The sequence below is a fragment of the Phaethon lepturus genome, unplaced genomic scaffold (genome assembly GCF_000687285.1).
Source record: "Phaethon lepturus isolate BGI_N335 unplaced genomic scaffold, ASM68728v1 scaffold20596, whole genome shotgun sequence".
Classification (NCBI taxonomy): Eukaryota; Metazoa; Chordata; class Aves; order Phaethontiformes; family Phaethontidae; genus Phaethon; species Phaethon lepturus.
The window spans coordinates 38,602-58,633 of NW_010545820.1; the positions used below are offsets into that span (position 1 = coordinate 38,602).

A 20,032-nucleotide genomic window follows, 5' to 3' on the forward strand; every position below is an offset into this window, starting at 1 on the left:
AATGCCTGTAATACAGAGAACTGTATATACTGTAGAGAATATAAATTATGCACTTTGAATGTGAAGTTCAGTTTTGGCTTCTGTCTTTCCTCCATTTCTCTTTTCAGTTGTTCATGATAGCTGAAATTTTCCATGTTTTTGTCTCAACCCACACACAAATTTTTTCCTTTGGGGAAAACTGGAGCAAAATCAATTTTAGTGCAATTTTTCAAGCCTCTCTGACTTGCACCTACATCTGTTTGGTGTGGGGGAGTGGAATTTTATCATAAAACGTTTGATTTATTTAATGTATTCAATAAGCATCCAAGATGTGCCAGGTACTTTCTCAGCCCTTTTTGGATGAGAAATCTTGCAAGCTAAGAACTTAAACAAAGAAGCTACAGAACTAAAAATTTCCCTGCTCTTAAGGTCTCCATATATCTAAGGAATAAACAGAGTTTGAACAAAGCAGATCCAGAGACTTGTAAAGTACAAAATGTTACATGCAGTGCTGATGACATCTAACATTATAGGAACAACTGGGTTTTTTACATATTTCTTGATCCTGTTACGTGCCCAACTTAAAACAAACTCAGCTGAAATGTGTCCACACAGCAGCTCTACTTTCATTGCAACTATGAGTCTATTTTTATTGGTGAAGCCATTGCTATGACTGTATGGTACTGTAGAAAGGGCTCACCTAAGCAGGGTAATTGATTAGACCAAGGTAAGTTATAAATCTGAGCTGAAGAGCTATTCCCAATTAACTTCATCATCCTAACGAAGAGGTGATTGGGAATAGTTAATAAGGAATAGCTGTTCTGGAATAATCCCTTTTTAAGACAAACCCTTACTCTTTCTATAATTGCATTCTAGGAAGCTATTCTGTACTGAATCAGCATGGGATAGAGTGCCTAGAAGATGTTCAGACCAAGCACAGCTAGCGGTGAGTGGGGCAATATACACCGGGATGCCCTATTGCAACTATCATGAGTGAGCAGAAGAACAGCAGATTTGGTTGCCTGTTGCATCTCTCCAGAAGGCAACTGAAAGTATTATATCAAAATCACTGTACAAAGGCCTCTCTCTTAGCAGGGATGAAGTATGAGCTGCTTGTTACTGAGCATTAACCTCGTGTTACGGACAGAATGCATGTTTCAACTTGTAACCGGTTACAATTTGATTAAATGTTGGGGTGCGGAAAGGACTTCTGTGCTTTTTTCCGATGTGTAGATTTACATTATTATGTGGGAGCAATCAATTTATCAAACCCATCTAATTATTCAATAGTGGGGAAAGACAATTGGTTGGAGGAAAACTTGCATTGTTTTTAAGGTGGAGAGAAAATTAGTTTAAAAGAGATTTGCACAACCTTTCTCTTTTGTTCTGAGGAGAACCTATACTAACAAATTAATCAAATAAAGGAAAAGCTAGTAATTTATAATGCCATCAAAATTTTCCTGCAGTATACAATTTTGTGCTTGACCTTGCCAAGGAGGATGGGCTGGAGTAGAGATGGTGCTCTTTTGCTTTAATGCGTTGTAGTTGTGATATAATTGCTGTTAATTCATAGTTCTCCTGACTTTTGGAATTCATCCCTTCCCTTAAAAGGGAAGGTGGCAGCCTGGAGTGGAGAAGCTCCCACTGCAGCCCTTTGGATGTTAATCCACCCTGACTTTCCTAAGCCTCCTACTTAAATCATTATCTTAATGAATCACCATTGCTGCTATCTTCAGTGCTACACAGGAACATGCAAATTTTAAACAGCCTGGGGGAAAGACCTTTTTGTCTGTAAGGTGCTCTGATACTCGCATTTAGATGTTGCCATGATAGGTACCTTGGATACTGCTTTCTGCCTAACCCAGGGATAGATCATGGGGTATAGTGTATCACCGGTGTACGCCTGCTAGGCGGCTCTCGGGGCTTGCCCCTGAGAGGAGATTGATGTGATTCTGCTACTGACTGTAAGAAGCAGCTTTAGCTCAAGCGGTTGAAGGCCAATTGGTGTGCAGGTTTGTCTTTCATCTAACTGCCTGTTGGCTACGCTTTTCTTTAGTTGCAAAATGGCAAGGAGTTAAGGGAGTGAGGATGGGGATCCCCCTTCATCTCTGCAGCTGCCATTTTGACTTTGGGGCAAATTTCTTCACCTCTTCACTTGACTTTTTTTCACACCACAAAAAAAGTGACATGCAAATGTTAATGTATCAACTAAATTTTCTCCCAAGTAGATATCAAGAAATTTGATACAGCAGGAAAGTTACCAACTTGCTAGAAAATCTTAAGAACATTTGTTTGAGGAAAAACTGAACATAGTGAAGCCACTGCAAAGTATCTCCAAGGCTTTCAGCATTGTGGTGTTCAAATTTTTCCTTGAAGAGTCAACTCGGCTAGGCATTGAGCTCTGCCCACTTCCAGCTCTCCCAGATGATCACTTGAGGAATGTTTACTTTTAGATGCGGGGTATGGAGAGAGCGCTATGTATAGCTGTTTCAGATGGCGAATCTTTGTGGTTATTTGCTATATGCATTGAAAGATTTGATTCCTTTATTCATTAAACCAAGAGCCGAGGAAGCCGTTTTCTGCAAATGCGCTAGATGATAAGAAGTACTCTTCTCAAATTGCAAAGTAAATTCACCCGTTGTCCCCTTTCTGGGGTTTAGAAGAAGAGCCCATTCCCTTACTGCAGGTAACTTTTCCTCACCAGTAATAGTTCTGCTTCTGGAACAATGGCAGGATAAATGTGGAAGATACCAGGTGAACTGAGATCCTCTAGTCTCAACTGGGAGAGGACCGTATTAACAGAACTGAGCTTAAATGCATTTTCTGCAATAACGTTACCAATTGTCAAGTCCTGCTAGGAGACTTATGCCCACAGGAGCCCAGAACATCTATCTCAAGGAGGGCATACTCGTTCTTTTCGGCTAAATCTTCTCTGAAACCAGATGTTTTTAGGCTAAGAAGAAATGCATTTTCTTGGCTCATGCTAAAGCTAAGTACCATGTTCTCAATGGTTACTAAAGAAAGGGGATGTGAGCAAACAGAACATGCAGACTTTTTGCAGCTCCAGGCCTGTCCAGTGTGACACAGGGGACTCTAACTGCTTCCTCAGCCGTTTGTGCACGCCTTCCCGGACAGCAGCAAGTAACTAGTCCTGCGACTCAGACTTCTTTTTCGTGCCTGGTGTAGCTCTGAACAGACTGCCACTTTCTTGTAATAGTGTTTAAGACACTTTTTGTAAACTGCTTTACAATGATAGCTTTTCTGCTCATTGTGAGCAGACTGTTGTGTTTTCTGTATTCAAGCTCCTAGCTGGTTCTGATTCCTCATTGCATGACAGTATTTTATAATACAGGGGGTAAATTAACTGGGGAAGCCATCTGTTAGATTCAGCACTTCATGAACAGTCAGAGTAGGGATTTCAGAAGAAATACCAGACGTGATTTACATGTGTGTGTGTATAAATATGCAGGGGGGTGGGGTGTGTGTATATATATTTTGTGTACATTTCAAGAGAAAATCGAGGTGACTAACATTTGAGGCTGAGTGCAAAACTTAAATACAACTTTTTCTCATTCCAGTCTTGGAAAGCCATGGTGATGGGTGTGGGCAGGTCCCTGGCTGACTTTCCAAATTGCCTTCATGTCAGAGCTCCAACTAGGGATTTGGTGGAGTTTCTCATCCTATTGAGTAAAAGTGATGTTCTATCCCATATTAGTTTCCTTAGGAAACAGAAGAAAAGAGACTTTTCTTTCTAGCACTTAACACACCGACTGTTATTTTTGCAGGCACTGTACGCAAAATGTTTAGAAAATGAGATATCCAGAAGGAAGGTTTAGATTTCAATATGCTGAACTGGCTTACATTATTTGCCTAGCTTTTGCATGCTGTCTTATGCTCCTGGGTAGTAGTAGAATTTTGTTGATGTACAAAGTTTGTTATTTCTATAGTTGGCTCATTCAAATTCAGAGGTTTGTAACTATGGAAGTAAAATGTGTCTGTGCTGTTATTTTGTTAAGCTGTCTTTGAGCTACTTTTGTTAACTGCATGTTCACAGGAGTCTGTGTTTGCTCAAATTACCTGCTTAGTTTTCTGGTCAGGTACGCAGAGATGCAGTGTTTCAGCTCATAACTTTGTTTTGTGTTATCTTTCTCATGGTGTGTTATAACTGCCTCCCAGAAATTCTGAAATTGGGGTCAAACAAACTGCTCTGATGTTTCTCCCAGCATTCGCTAATTTGGCAGTATTTGAGCTGCTACTAAGAAGCATAGAGAAGCTGCAAGCTGAGCACTGTGACTGACAGCGCTGTTAAGAACAAGCGATGCACGTAGCACTACACAGGTAGATGGATTTTAATCTGCAAGCATAGCTATCGTTAATTTTAAGGACGTTTGGAACCATGGTAGTTCAGCTAAGAGAAGGGAGATAAACCAAGCAATTCTGTGGAGCAGCTGTATTTGGTGAGGCAGGTCTCTTGGGATTAGCAGGGGCTCATGAGGCAGGGTAGCGAAAAGTGCATCACAGTGCCAAGCCTGACCGATCCTTCAGGTGTATGGGGATGCCTGGGAAATGTCTTAAGACTGGGATATTTGCTGGGATAAGCTTACGAAAGCTTCCTTGGTTGGTCAGTATAGATTTTAATGCAACAATGCTTCCCTGTGCTTTTTGGGGAGAATTACGTAGTTTCTGCTTCTCTGGCTTGTGGGATTTCTCAGTGTGTGAAAGAAAGGAGCTGTGAGCTTTGAGTAGCTGCAAACTGCCATGCTTTTGAGAAGACTTTGAGGGGAGCAAATGGCAGGGATTTGAAAGCTGTGAGTTTGACTAGCTTGAATTGGGTAAAAAAAAAAAAAAAAAAGAGAAAGAGAGAGATCTGTGGCAGCAGTTGTTGGGAGATGAAAAATTTCACCTGCCAGCTCAGCAGACTACTTAAGAGCACTATCTGAAGTGAGTGCCCTGAAAGTTCTTGCAGAGAGGCTAATGGCCAGCTGGGAGGAGATGCTGCACTCCCTGAAGAATCAGGAATGTTTTGGGATGTTTACCCAAGCTGGTAAACCAAACGGAAACCATCAGTATACTGCCATGTACATCCATGGTGTGCCACTGTCTTAAACACTATACAGTTCGGATTATCACCTCTCGAAGGTAGTGGAAGGCTAGAGAAGGTCCAGAGAAGACCATCAGAGATGGGTCTCAAGTCAGTCAACGTGATTTCTCTCTTTGCCATAGAGAAGAGATGACTTGTTACAGAAATTGCAGATGTTTTATGCTGTCATGAATGGGGTGGGGAAGGGGAGTAGGGAGTGATTCTTCACGGTTCTTGTGTTAACTAAATTGATTCAAAGCAGGCAAAGAGGAGGCACTCTGTCAAGCAGCCGTTACCACGTGAAACTCATTGCCAAAGGGTGTTATGGATAGCAGAAGTCTAAACAGATTGAAAAGTTGATGAAGGACAGATAAGTTCTTATTAAAAGTGGTGGCCTGGATGCAAACTCTGGATCAGGAGATCTTTAACAATTGCACAGGGTATAAGAAGGGAAAAGTCTGTCTGTACTCTTATTTCACTGCTTTTCCCATCCCCCTTAGTTTTTTTTTTTTTTGACCCTGTTTTGGCTACTCCTGAAGAACAGAGAGCTAGACCTTTCCTTTTATAATATGGCTATTTTTATAGTTCAAAACTAGAAAGGAAACTAGCTACACTGCAGTGCAGGGAACTAGTTTTGCGTTGCAGCCCACAAGTAATGTAAAGCACACTGAAATGAAGAGAATTAGGAGCCAAATGCCTCCTAATACTTTAAAAATGTGTGTGTTATAAAATGCATCTGTAGCCTGCTTTCTTGGTTAAAACTCTGACCTAACAAAAGGCTGTGCTTGTTACTGAAGCTGTGAGTCACTACAATGTTTTTAGTTATTTTTCTTACTATCTGTGGTGCTACACTCGGGCTGCCTGATAATGGACTTAATGAGCTGGCTTAGGCATTCCAACTCGAGTAGTAGTGACACCTTGGGCTGGAAGCTGAGGATGGCTGCCCTCCGCAGAAAGGACTGGTGAGCATGGCAGGGAGGGAAGAAGCAGCAAGTTGGGAAGGAGGCTGAAGAGGAGGGAAGATATTAAAGATATTAAAATGTCTTGTATATGCACAAAAGCAGGGACGTCTAATGCAGAGCAGGGTTATGCTTGTTGGAGTGGCAACAGTCGGTATTTGGGAGGTGAAAAAATCAGTTTTACATTTTGCTAGACGATTGTACTGTAATACAGCAGTGCCTCCTGGCAGGGAAAGCAATGTAACGTAAAGCAATACAGCGTGGAAGAGCAGTTGGAGAGCTGTCAGAAGCTGAGTAGCTTGGAATGCTTCCACATGAACCTGGGAGCAAGTGAGCTCGTTGCAGCGTGGCATTCCTCTGCCCCAAGGAGGAGTACGGACTGCAGCATGAGCGTGAATAATGCACCTTACAAACAACACAGCTCAAGTCTCTGGACGAGGGCTACAAGAGGCTTTTCTAGGCAAAATAGTGAGAGTTTCTTTCTTTTCGTGGAAGTTTTCTCTTCCAGCTCACAGAACCCTTCTGAGCTCACATGCCAGGCAGCCCTGGGGCAAATGAGCCTGTACCTGTCAGCTGTCATTGCTGGGCACACCTGAGTACTCAAGGGCACAAGGCTGCTGAAGGGGTAGCTGAAGGCTGGAGCTCCCTAAAGTGCAGGCTGCAGGAAAACTGCTGGCTCTGATCGGGTTGGGCAAACAAGGAAGTAATGACTCTTTAACAGTTTGTATTTCCAGGGGGCTTTGGTGCATGGCACTGGCTTTTATTCCAGTTTTTAGATGTTGGATATACTTAGCGATCTTACTTGTGGTTTTTAACCCTTCCCCCTCTCCCTGCCCCCAGCATTTTCCTTCCCTTCAAATCCTCTGCCTCATTCTACATATTGCTCCTATAAGTTGCTTGGGATGATGGGTCCTGCTTCTTACTTGGAGCCTCTGGATGCTATTAATGAGTAATTGCTGGAGAAGCTTGTTTAAATATCAAACCCCTACATTATTTTTTAAATTGCCCTTTGAGGTGGCTGAAATGCTACTGAAAAATTACTTTCCTTTAATACTGGACAAGAAACTTTATTCAGTAAGGGGAACAGTGTTCTTACTGGACTGTTTCTGAGGCACAAAGTTACCTTCCTTTTAAAGAAGGGATGTGTAGTTTTACTCCCCCTCCTTGCTTCTCCCCCCACACACCAGCAAAACTGATGTTTATAGCAAGGAGCAAAGAGGTTTTATTGGCTTTATCCCTTCAACGCATCCAGACTTTATTTTTTCAAAACCCTGTAAGAATGCAACAATTCATTCTGCATGGTTGCTATGTAGACACAACTTGCAGTCCAGCAATACTGGTAAATTACCCAGGGGCTACATACATGAGGGTTGTCCACCATGACCCAGGGAACTGTGTCTGATACACTACTGCTTTTCCTGTTGGAATCACATCAGCCGGATTACTGGATGGTTAACCTGCAGTCACGGATGAGCTTGAGCAGGATCCTCTACCATTCAGAAACCAGTAGCTACATGCATGATGCACCTCTTCTGGTTAAGACTGCTGTAAGATTGGCTGAAGCGCAACAGGTCTTGCTCAAAATGTAACTGAGGTGTGTTCTGTCATTGGCAATATGAGTCACCGTTAGCCTACTAGCAAGCATTGGATAATCAGGTAAAATTTGCATTTATTTCACATACTGAAAACTGTTAGGCAGACCTCCTTACGGGATGAGTGTCTTCTGACTTTAAGAACAAATGGTTCATTTTGCTTTGACGTTCATGCAGCCACAGGGACGCAGCAAATGTATTGACTTTTTATTCCTTTCTACTCTTTCATGTAAGTGTACACACATTATTACAAGAAAGCAGCATGTGAGCTCATAGCTGTGCCTCATTGCTTAATGAAGCGTTTGCTTTTAAGAAATGACATGGACCTTCTGTAGAGGCTGTAGAAGCAGTAGCGAGGTTGCCCAGGTCTGAGCCCCAGCAGGCAAAAGGAAGACTTCATTTAACATTTCCTGAGCATGACAGGCATCCAGGTTTGTGCTAGCAATTAAGGTGTGAATTCTATAAATGGAAGTACTACCTTGGGAAGGAATAAACAAATAAGGAACTTAGTGCAGAAATGGTTTGAGAAATATCATGGATTGTGAAGATAAACATGAATTTGGAAGTAGCATTGGTGGGTTTCATGAATACCTGTTTCTTCTGCACTTTTCACAATGACATTGTGTCTGATCGGGTGAAGGTCTGTCTTCTGTTCGTCTGCCATCTTCCTGATAGCAAATTAGCTTATTACATTTGGCACATGTATTAAGATTTTTTGGGAAAAAAGATTTCTCTCTGGTAGAAATTGCTAAACAAAATGTGGACAGACACAATCACAGCCTCTCAGTACATATGCCACAGAAAGGGAAGCCAAATGCATATTGTAGGAAATTGATATGTACCTCTTGCTTTTGTGGTGTGCAAGTGTTTCCCTTTCCCCATTGTTGTTTGTTTCAATTTGTGTTTTAGTAGTCTTTATGTTAGGAATTTGTGGGATATTGAGCAAAAGTCAAGTGGATTATAGATGTAGTGGTTAAAAGCTACTGAATTGAACAATCTTTTTAATACCTAGGAAAAAATACTTGCTTGAAATTACAATAGCTGCCTTAAACAATTTTTATAGATCTTAGGGAGTTTAGGTGTGTCTTTATTCAGACACTACTTGTCTTCTGCCAAAGGTTTAAGGAAAGACAGAAGGCTCAACTGAAGAAAATCTGTCCCTAAGCATGAGGAAGAAGAGTTTGTAAGAAAGTACTGGGCTTTTGATAGAAGTAGCTGCTTTTGTTGGCAAACTTTGAGGCTGTTTTTGCTGAAATATTTTTTGGTTTTTTCATTTGATTTTTTTTTTAATGCAGTAAAGGATTTCAGTTGAGAAAACAGTGAAAGCTTAAGAAACTTAGGATGCTTGTTTTCTTTTTCTAAGCTGGTGAGTAAGAACTAGATATAATGGGAGGCAAGTATCCGGTAGCTCTAGATTTTGAAGGACAAGACAATGAGAATTCAGTTTTAAATTATCAGCTACAGCTCACTTCTCTTTAATAAAGAGTTTGTTTTAAACATTAAACATGTTTGGACTTAAATGTTTAGTATGCTTGATAAGAAAATGAAATCAGAAAATTCTCAACGGATGGCTACTTTTTGAATTTTCAGGCAGTATGATTCAAATGAGAAAAAGAAAATGTCTAATAAAAGTCTTTGGCTGTTTATTAAAATAATAAAAGAAGGAAAAATGTCAGCTGGATAAATACCTGTAAAGTAGAATAAATGTTTCCACTGGAGATAGTGCAGCTCTCCGGTTAGCAAAAAATAATACCAAACTGAGAGCAGATTATATTTAGTTGCAAATCAGTATAGCTTAGTAGTTACCAGCCACTGATCAGCCTTTATGAAAATAACTAGAGTGTAAATGTAAAACAAGATTAAAATTGGTAGCTTTAAATTACTTTTATTTAAATCCACCCTTCCTCTAGCATTGGATGCTATCTGACACAATACATAAGTAAAAGCACATTTAGCTGCTGACATGGCATTGCAATGGCTTTTCCTGTATTTGCTATGATGTGATACACAGATAAAGGAAACTCCCTCTGTGTGTTCATCTATGAAGTCACTAACGTAACATGTGGTCCCTTTTTTTTCCTCCCCACCCTCTGTCCCTCCATTAGTCTCCCCCAAAATTTAAATGGGCAAGTGAGCGCTGAATTTGTCATGGTTTACATACTTCTCGAGGTGTGTGAGCTGCCTATGAAGATAAGTGCACCTGGCCTCCTATTTTCTTGTCTTCTGTATGTTTGATACAAACCGCAAGAGAGCCCTAAAGAGGTTTTTCTTATTTTACTCCTGGTCACATGTTCGGTACTATAACTTCCTAAAATTAAAATTAATTATGACCTTAGAGGCAGACAGTCCAACAGTGAAATAGTTTGTAATTTATTTGAACTCTGAAATTTCACTGGTTAAAATGGTGTAAAACTTTCCAATAAAATTTGTTTATATATTATTTTAAGAAAAAAAACCACCTTAACTATGAGTCTGGTTCCTCAATAAAAAAGGATAGCTATCTGGCTAATCACTGCTATGCACTAGATCACTAATTTTCTCCTTAAGGACAGTAGGATTTTTGCCTTTTTTCCCCCATAAAACTTCTTCAATTATATAATGAATGCATTTGATTTAAGGGGACGCTCTCTAGGATTTTATGCCCCAAGACAGGCATGTGACGAAATAGCTGGAGGTTGGTGAAGAACCTGCTGGATTAAATGCTTGCAAGTACTGACAAGAGTGGGAGTCGAGCATTTGGATGGAGGCTCGTGGACAGCTCTGTTCTCAGCTACTCCTACGCAAAATGAGTTACTTTGTTTTGCTCTCACCTAGAAATTCAGACTTTCTGAGTCTTCAAAGAAAATGCATGTGCTACTGTCTCCCTCTGGGAACACACAGCTCCGTCAGGGTATATGGAGAGGTTGCTCATAAGAAGGCCTGGTTTTCCCAAAGTCTGAAATTTTTGTTTGTGGAAAAATGAAGCAAATGATTGCATTCCTGTACTAAATGTGGGGATTTTCTTGAAATAGCTTCTTAAATAATTGTTTCTGCATTAGATGTGTCGCTAAGTATCAAGGTTTCTGGAAGTGCACATCCTGTATGGTTGATGATTTCATGGTATGAAATACAGCTGGGCTTCCATTTGTCTGTTGGGGACACAGACCTGCTCTTGTGAATTGGTTTCAAGTTGCTCAAGAAAGACGTGACAGCCTATGCTTTAAAGATCTCACAACAAATGTGTAAAGTTCAGTGCTCTTACCAGGCTGGCTGCTAACTGGCCAGGAAGCCGCTAACACTGTGGCTGGCAAAGAATAAAGAAAACATAAAGATGCTACATCTTGGTTATGGGAGACTGTTCAACATGTAAACTCCTGGTGTCTGAGATGGGGTGGCATTTGCAACAGATGTTTGCCTGGTAATCAAAGACCCAGTGTAATAAATAGTTGGTTAAAGAGTAAGAGTTCACCTGGTGGTTAATGCTGATTTTTATGGCTATGGACTTGAGACCTCTTGAAAATGAGACATGCCAGTAGTAAGAAGTGTGTATGTTTCTAGGGTTGAGGATTTGGGGGCTTTGAGGTCCTGCTCATTCATTTGAGAATGAAGTATCATGGAATGGCCTTATTCTGGATTCATTTGAACAGAGATGGCCAGCGAGATGAACAGATGACTGGGATGTAGAGTATGTGAGAACTTCCCTTTGCTTCTGACTCGCACTGGACTGATGACTTGGGTTCATTGAACCCACTGTATCGCCCAGCCCTCGAGGGGTTATAAAGCAGAGGTGGACTGAAAAAGTTCTACCTGTGCCACTTCAGAAAAACGTTTAGCTTGGCACTGTCTTCATCCCTGACAGCTGCTTGTGATGCCTGGAGCTATTTACCGTAGGGATGAGCAGACAAACCTGATATGTGCTCAAACCTGGAAATTTGAATTAATTAACCAGTGGAATAACTTATGGATGGGGTAGATTCGTCATAAATTAGACTTTTCATCAAGATTGGTGCGTGCATTCTCACTCGTGTCCTCGCTCTCCTAAAAGCTGCTGCAAGAGTCACTTGCTGGGAGATGAAGGCACTTGTACTATTAAGGAGGGGTAAGACAGGAGGATGCTACAGGGCCTCATGGTCCTCCACCTCTGAACTCATGCATGCTGGTCAGCAGCTTCTCGCATCCATTGGTGCTCCAGCTCCCTGTTAAGTCCTCCAAGATGCCTTTCACGAGACATGTGGCATGGGGGCAGTTCTTCATGCTGAAGAATGCCTTTGTATTGTGATGCAGAGCTATAGCTCAAGCAAATAGCTCTCTTTATTATCTGTGCCCGTCACGAAGGTATGACACAAAAAACTCCATTAATGCATTTGCTGCCCTAAAAATTTTCTTCTTGGCTCTTTCAGATGCTTAGGCCAGCAGCTAGTATCCTCCTAGGCTTAGTGAAGAATTAAGTTGAAATTGCCAAGGGGTGTCTCCTCCCGCACTGACTTAGAGATGTATGAGGCTCGGTCTCCTTTGTCCTTCCTTCATCCTGCACTAGCCACGTCTGTCTTGTGCCCTGTCAGCATTTTCTGCTTGGGAATGGCTGAGTGGACTTCTCTTAGCCGTGCATCTTTTTTTACTTAAAGGAGATCTTCAGAGTGTCTATTTGGCATAAATCAGTTGAGAATTTGCTGGTAATAAGTGCAGAGGAGGAAAAGAAAAGAATACTTGGAGCCCTCTGTCCACTTTCTCTTGGCAGTGCCTGGTTCCTGCTCTTGGAGGAGGTCTCTTGCTTGTCCCTGAATCGGTTCAGCCCCCCGAGCACAAATGCTCCGAAGCTGCAGTCGCAGGGTCGCTGTCTGTCTCCAGAAAGCCATGTGGCAAGGGGCTCTGCACGCTGTGGGGAGCAGCTCCCCCCTGCAAGGAGTTACAGGATACCACTGGGGGTAGCTACAGCTGGTATGCACTGGTACTAATATAATCCTGCAGGACTGTATCCATGAGACACAAGTGTGACGTGAGGTATTTAAGGAGACACACCTGTTCTAGGCACAGGCCCGGGTATGGCGTGCCTCGGAAACGGAAGGTTTTGGTGCAGCAGGAAAGACTCCCATTTCATCCACAGGAGGGCTTTGCTTTCTTCTTCCGCCCCAGTTTCACATTATTTTATAATTCCCTAATATTATGCAATCCTGTGGCCTGTTAGCACCGGGCTGTTTCAAAGGCCAGGCTAGTGTTTGCATTTGAACTTTTTTTACCTTAGTGTGCGATTCCAGAGTGATTAGCAGGAGAGAACAGCTTCTGGGCTGAGTGATGGTTTGGGTGTAACTGCTCCCAAGAAAGGGCAGAGAATTTGGAGAATGTCATCTATGTGTGGGGTTGGGTTTTTCAGTCCTTCAGATAATTTAGATCTTATGTTGTGTTTACCTGTATTTTTATTATAAGGCCTTTGTCTTGGAATTTGGAGCAGGAAATCACATAAAAGTGATATAATCTTACCAAAATTTGTTTTAAAAAAAAAAAAAAAGAGAGATGTCCCTTTGGTTTGAAATATGAGTGTCTTTCCTTCTCTTCTTCATGTCTATCCCCCATTCCCAAAATTGTTGTGAAACGGGTATTTTCCATACAGAAGAAAAAGCAAGCAAATGCAAAATAAATCTCATGGTTGTGTAGTATGAAGAAATTAACTTCCTTAGATTTTTATCTCTTCTTTTTTAAGTTAGCCTGATACTTGTTTGGCAGAAGATTAATTTTTTTGCCATTGAAAAGGGAATGTATTAAGATGGAGGAAAAAAAAATCACAAGGTCTGTCATATGACTTGATTCCATCTGTCTGTCTTGTCTTTCAAGTAGGATGGAAATTTTCTCCCAAACTTTTTATGTGCCTTTTTTTATGTTAGTGTGGAATCTCCTAGTTTGCCTTCGTCTCACTCCACATGCCCCTTCTTTCCATGGATTCCTGCTTTTGGTGAGGTTTTAAGCGCTTGTCGGTTTGGAACAGCTTCCAGAATTGAGGCCAAGATTTCTCCCATCTCTGATAGACTGTTGTGTGAAAATATTTGCAAGTGGACAGTCTTTCCCTCCCAACTTTATTTTAAATAGAATTTTCCAATAAACATCCAGTATGTCAGTTGTTTGTAGAATAATGGCTGGTGGAAATAAGGAAGAGAGGGCAAGAGGCATGTTCTTCTCTAGGACCTGGTTAGTTTGGGCAGTTAAGTATTTAGAGGGGAAAGTGGTTATATTCCCTTCTATAACAACTCTGAATTCTGAGTAGGGTGGACTGGACTAACTAGACCCTGAGGGGACAACAGATTCTTCTTCTCAGAAATGAAATGTTGTTGGCAGGGGGGGAAGATCTTGGGAATGGAGACTCCGTGGCTCCAGCTGCACCTGGCCCATGGGGTAGGCTCACTGCGAGCAGGTCATTGACCCTTATTGCAAGGAGATATAAATCTGAATCTTGTTAATCCTAACCTGAAAGATGGCTGCAGTGTGGCAAGAGCCTCCTCGCCTGCATGAGTGAGCAGAGGTGCTGACCAAAACCCAGAGTCCTCTTTAGTCCCTGTGTGCTGGCATTCACAGTTTGACCAGCCCCAAAGCCTCACAGTTTTCCTTCCTTGTGGGCAGACACATTTTTGTACATATGAATGTGAAAATACCTTTGATTATGATACTAAGAAGCAGAATACCTCACTGTAAGGGACGCATCATCCTCATCTAGCTGTGGTGCCTCCCAGACTAGCTTTGTATCTCTGCACATCACTGCATTTTGCTGCAGACACAGCCTAAGGTAGACATGGCCTCACTATCCTTGCTAGCTGATAACGATGGGCTCTCTCCCACCCCTGTCCCTACTGGATTCTCCCAGAGTTAATCGATTTCCAACTAAAGACTGAAGAGATTTCTTCTGGGAGGTTTTTTTGGGGGGTGGTTGGTTTTAGTGGTTTGGGTTTTTTTTGTTCCTTAACTGCACCCTGCAAAATGTCCCAGATGAGTTGTTTCAAAATACTGGCATCTCTAGGGAAGGGGTTATAAATTGCTAATTTAAAGCCTGCAACAGGATAATTAAGTAACCAGTTTGATGTAAATGGCTTAATGGGGCTTTACTAGCCCCTTTGAACTTAAAGTAGCACTAAAAAGTAAACTGTAAATACCTTCAAGGAAAGTACTGGCATGCTTGAATGTGGGGCTGCTTGGCTGTAAGGAGCAAGCCTGCTCGACTTGCCAGGAATCCCGTGGCCTGTGTGACAGCAAACATGTCAAGGGGGCGAGGGGACCAACCAGGCACCCCTTGGGGAAGGCTCTGCAACTACCCTAGCTCTTCAGGAAGCACATACACTCTGATATATCAGGCTTTCAAACCTGCCCTGCCTGCTTTGGAAAATTTAAATCACAACCTCAGTTTAAATGCAACTGTAATGAATTTCATCAGGATTGAAGGAAGAAAAAAAAAAAAAACCCTGAGGGGGAGGCAGCCACTAAAGTCCACCCTAATTTTCCTGGAGTTGTATTTGCATTAAGGTCTTTTGGCAAGTCCAGGCAGAAACACTTATTACACTTTGTTTCAGAAGACCTCGTTACCCACTGAATCTGCTGAGACAACGTATTCCAGCCCTGCAGCAGATTCCAGTTTCTGATGCGACTTGGGGACTTTTGGGAGAACCTCTCAACTTTCACTCTTGCTACAAAATTCCAAGGGAGGAAGTCAACAGCTTCTAGAAATGAAGATCATTACAAAGCGGAAGCATCTCATGTAGTCAGGCATTGATCTCGCTTCTGATTATGCAAACTGAGGTGTCAGAGAGGAGAATTTCAGGCCCAAAGGCAAGCAGGAGTATTCCTCCCTCTCCCTCCCTCTATGGGAGAAATGGTCCTCCTGGTCCGAGTGCTGCTGTGCTCCATCTTCCCATTGCGCATGCACCATGCAGTGCCAGCAATAATTCGCAAGAACTTTCTTCTCTTCACTGTTCCTCTGTCTCACCACCATCTTCCCCCTATTGCCAGCAGCCTTCCTGGGTAGTGGAGGATGTTTTGGAGTTTGCAGCACAATCCTCAATTACTACTGTGACCTCTGACACACGGGATTTGGCTTTACAGACAGCTTTGCTGGTCCTTGGCTGTGCTCTCCTGCCTGCTTTGTTGCACTACCCCTGAAGACCATGGGGCTGTAAGGCTGAGGCAGACCAGGACTGATGCAGGAAGAGGGCAAGACCTGACCTTTTCAGTGGCAGCCCTGACTTGGATGGGCTAAACCAGATCACGATGCCTCATCATCTGTAATGATGGATCTACTTCTCTGTGGTTTGTTTTTTTGTTTCTTTTTTTTTTTCCAGATGGGAAGTTAATGGGAAATAATGTACCACTGGCAATGTTAATACTGGCTTTAAAAAACCGAAACATAAAAGCACTGAGGTTCGTTGTAGAGGGCAACAACGCAGAAGTGCTACATCTTATTTTAAAAATCATGTCTGACAGAGGATTCAGTCCTGCACTCTAATTCGGTTCAGATGTCTCTGGGCCTATTGTATGCAAAGCTCAAAATGCTTTACTGTGGCCTTTAGAAGAAGAGGTAATCACATGGCACTTCTTTGCTCCTACATGTTGACTGAAGCAGTTGGCACCATGGCACTACCCAACTGCTGTGTGTGGGTGGGAGCACAGTGCAGGATTAATTTGGGGTTGATTGTGTTGGCAGGGATCTGTCAGCAGAGCTTGCCCAGCTGCCTGTGTTACATGGTAGCTGTTAATCCTTCACTTCTATGAGCACGAACCTAGATCACATATTTAAAAAAATTAAAAATGCATGCGCTATTAGAGAGAGATACTTGCAAGCAGAAGAGCGCTGTACGCATGCAGTGTTGACGGCTGGAGGCTGCCTTCAAGGAACGCCAGAACACCTTAGCGTGCCAGCTTTGATATCTTGGCATCTGACTGGGAAATGCAAATACTCAATCTTAATCCATCATTCCCACATGCTGACGTGTATCCAAGGGGAACTTCTGTGAATGTTGTTGCTATTCCCATATAATTTCAGCTGCTTCTTTGCTTCCCAGCACCGCCCCACGATGTGTCCAACTGAGTGCAGTGTCTTCCAGGCCTTTTATGGCAGATCTGGATTTGTTTCTCTCGTGGGGATGCAAAAGGGCATTAGTGTGCATGTGCAGCAGAGGAATAAACTCTGTGTTTGGAGGGGGTGGGGTTGTTTTTATGAGGCTTTTCTCTTCCTAATCCCCCCCAACAACCCCTTCTGCAGATTTTTAGGTTCCTCACTAAGTCCTTTAAATAATATGATCAATTAAAAACCAAACAAACAAGAAAGCTTTTTCACACTTCCCATATATTCCCAAAATAAAAATCAAGTTAAAGAAAAAAGTGGACTGTAATAATCATCCTTTCTTTCACATGAAAGATGGTCAGAGTTGGAGCTTCTTTCGGAAGTTCTGGTATGCTTTACGTATCTTCTAATAAGCATATGTTTGTCTCATAATGAAAGTTTTACATGAATAATAATTAAAAATACATATGAATAAAGGCTAGCATGACTGAGAATTTCTACTGTGCCACTCATCCTATTGAAAGACCTAAACTCATTGGCTGTTTTTGGGCAACCCAGTAAATTTAAGCACAGTTGTTAGTCCTGTCTGAAACTTTGCATATCTCTGAGACCCAATCTCTTCTGAGGGGAGAAGAAGTAATATTTGCAAGATGGCAAAGCAGAATTTATTTGCTCAGCAATTTCACTATTTGTTAAGAATAACTGTCTTTAAAAAAGCTCCACAATAATCCCCCTTCCAATATACCGTTTGTTTTGAAACCCACTGAACCTGACACACATATTTCATTTGTTGGTTCAAGAATAACAGGGAAAATGTGAGCAGTAAAATCCAGCCCAGCACACTCTATGGCTACTGCTGGAGAAAGAACAAATTATGCCTAGCAGTGCTTTCCTGACCTTTCCTCTGTTTTTAGAAACATGAAAAAATTAGTCAGCTCTTTTTTTTTTGATATTGCAAAAAATAGAAAGTTGTGTGAAAATTAGAACATAATGAAGACAAATTCTAGAGTGGTGTCTGCTGGAAGGTCTTGGGTGTGTTTGCTGAATTGCCTCCTGCTTAGACAGCAGCTGGAAAATCTAAGTGCTTTCCCAACATGTCAAAACCAACTTTTTCAAAGGATGCAGTAGCTGTGCCAAAGCACCTTGCCTAGTTGTAAGCAAATGCATGCTATTGGGACTGTTTCTGCCTGGGCCAGCATTCTCACATGCAGCTGGCTGTATTAAATCAATTTGATGAATTACTATATACTTTTAAATTTTTCTACAGGCAGGTCCCTGCTATTTCTTGCCTGCACAAGATTAAAAGGGCTTTTACATTACGTACCCTGTTATAAGACTTTAATTGTCTGGAATGGGTCTGCATGTGCAAAGACTGGTCCTGGAATGGTCTGGGGATTTAGGATTATTGTCAGGCTTCTTACACTGAGGTAGCAGAGAAAGGAGGTGTGTGTGAAAGCTATGTCAGCATCCATGATGGTGGATACCCTCTGATAATAAGGATGCCACCTATGCCACTTAGTTGACTGTTGTTTGGTTTTGGATTTTGGGGTGGTTTTCCTACTATTAAAAGATATTCTTTGATGGAAGTGTCTGTCAAGAAAATGCCTGGAGAAGGGTATAGATTAACCCTAGATGGACTGACTTGATGGTTCACAGAAAGCTGGATGGCATCAGAACATCCCTATGGCCGATGAGGCATATCTCTTCTCAAGTTCACGAGCCTCAGGACATGCATGTTTTGGAGCACCTGCACTGTGGTGTAACAATGCTACAATTTATTCAGCCCTTCTCTGTGACAGAATTGTGTGTGGTGGAATAACATGCGGCCAAGGGCCAGGGACTGAAGCAGCTCAATAGTAGATACAGGTGTTTGGGAATGCATAACGCGAAGAGAGATTTTTAGTCCAAACATATCCTCACTAAATATACTCTTTGCATCCTCTGGGAGTCTCTAGATACTGTTATATCAGTGGGCTCTGCTGGAAGTGGTAAGGATATAAGAATTTTATTTTTTTCCTTCCAGTCCAAGGTGTAGTATCAATGTTTGTTGTGGCTGGTAGCAGTAGTTTGTACATGTATTATTCCTTTGGACAGACTCTGATCCTATTTGTGTAGCTATAAAACTGCTGAGTTGTTTCATCTGTGTAACGGAGGTTTCAGTCCTTCTGGCTGTTTTGGTTTTTCTGTTTTGGTTTTTCTGTTTTGGTTCTGTTTGGTTTTTTGTTTTTTCTTTAACCGCTTTCCTTGCTGAGAGGGAGAGTTCTATGGGAAGTGATCCAGCAAACTTTTAAAATAGCCTTTTAGTGTGTCTTTTTTTTAACTCTTGCTCAAGCTTTTAAATATGTGAGTTGTCTCTGTGAATTCTCATCTGAGTGCCTATGAAACCTGCTAGCCAAGCCTAAATCTTGCAGGAGGTGCGGCCACGTTTGTGTTCTCAGAGCGCTCTGGCACAGACACCTGGTACACCTGTGTCTCCTGCTAGTTTCAGTACTGTCACAACTTCACCCTCATGCCTGTTTCTCTGGTACCTCCTGTTTTTCCCAAGGTTATCTTCTATAAATAGAATCTGTTCCAGCTTTTCACTTCCCCACACCCATCTTAAGGAGAATAATTACCATTGAGATGTTTTAATAATGCTGAAAGAAGGAGGGTGATCCATTCTGCCATGCTCTTTAAGGCTTTTTTTTCTGACAGGAAATAAATGCACAAATTGCTTAGCAACTTCCTCAGGTGACAAATATAAAGTGAGTAGCTTTTGAAATACTTAAACTTGAGTATTTAAACATTTGATAAACTATGGGTTATCTGAAGAATAAAATTGTAATTGTTCTGGCACCTACAGAATTCCATGCAATGGTCTCAATCTAAGTATAAAATCTAGTAATTTCCTTAATTGTTGTTGGACTAGCAGAGGTAACTGTGGTACCTAGTGTTCACCTGTCCAGAAACCAAAACCGTGCTCAACCCAGGCTAGCAGAGATGCTTTGGATGATGCAGCTATCTGTCAGCAGATGATGCAGCAGCCACAAGACACAAATATTTAGAGCATTCCTAAATCAGAAAAATTTCTCTAAAATTAAAAAAATAACTAAATGAAAGCATGCAAGGGTTTGAGGTGATGATGCTGACTTTACTGTCCTTTAAGCTACGCCTGCAGCAGCCCAGAGCTTAATGTTATATAAAGCAAGAGAAAGAGAAGCTGTCTCTATAGGCTACATGATGCAACTGGTGAGCAATGGCTCGGACAGCAGGGTGCTCTGCGTGCAGTAAGTGCCTACAGACAAATGATGAGTAAAGGAATCATTGCTGGCACACAGATACATGCTGGCAAATTAGACCGTATTTGGTGGAAGGATAAGAACCTACTACAGCTTTTTAAAAACACCTGTGTCACGATCACCTTGTG

General features: G+C 41.8%; 1 protein-coding gene across 1 annotated transcript in view; it reads left to right on the top strand.

Annotated features, from left to right (window-relative positions):
* Positions 1 to 855: 855 nt before the first annotated feature.
* HIC2 (hypermethylated in cancer 2) overlaps positions 856 to 20,032 on the top strand; it is a 32,522-nt gene continuing 13,345 nt past the window's right edge. Inside the window, exon 1 of the mRNA XM_010289089.1 lies at positions 856 to 925. The gene's annotated coding sequence lies outside the window, so the exon portion shown is untranslated. The remainder of the gene's footprint in view (positions 926 to 20,032) is intronic.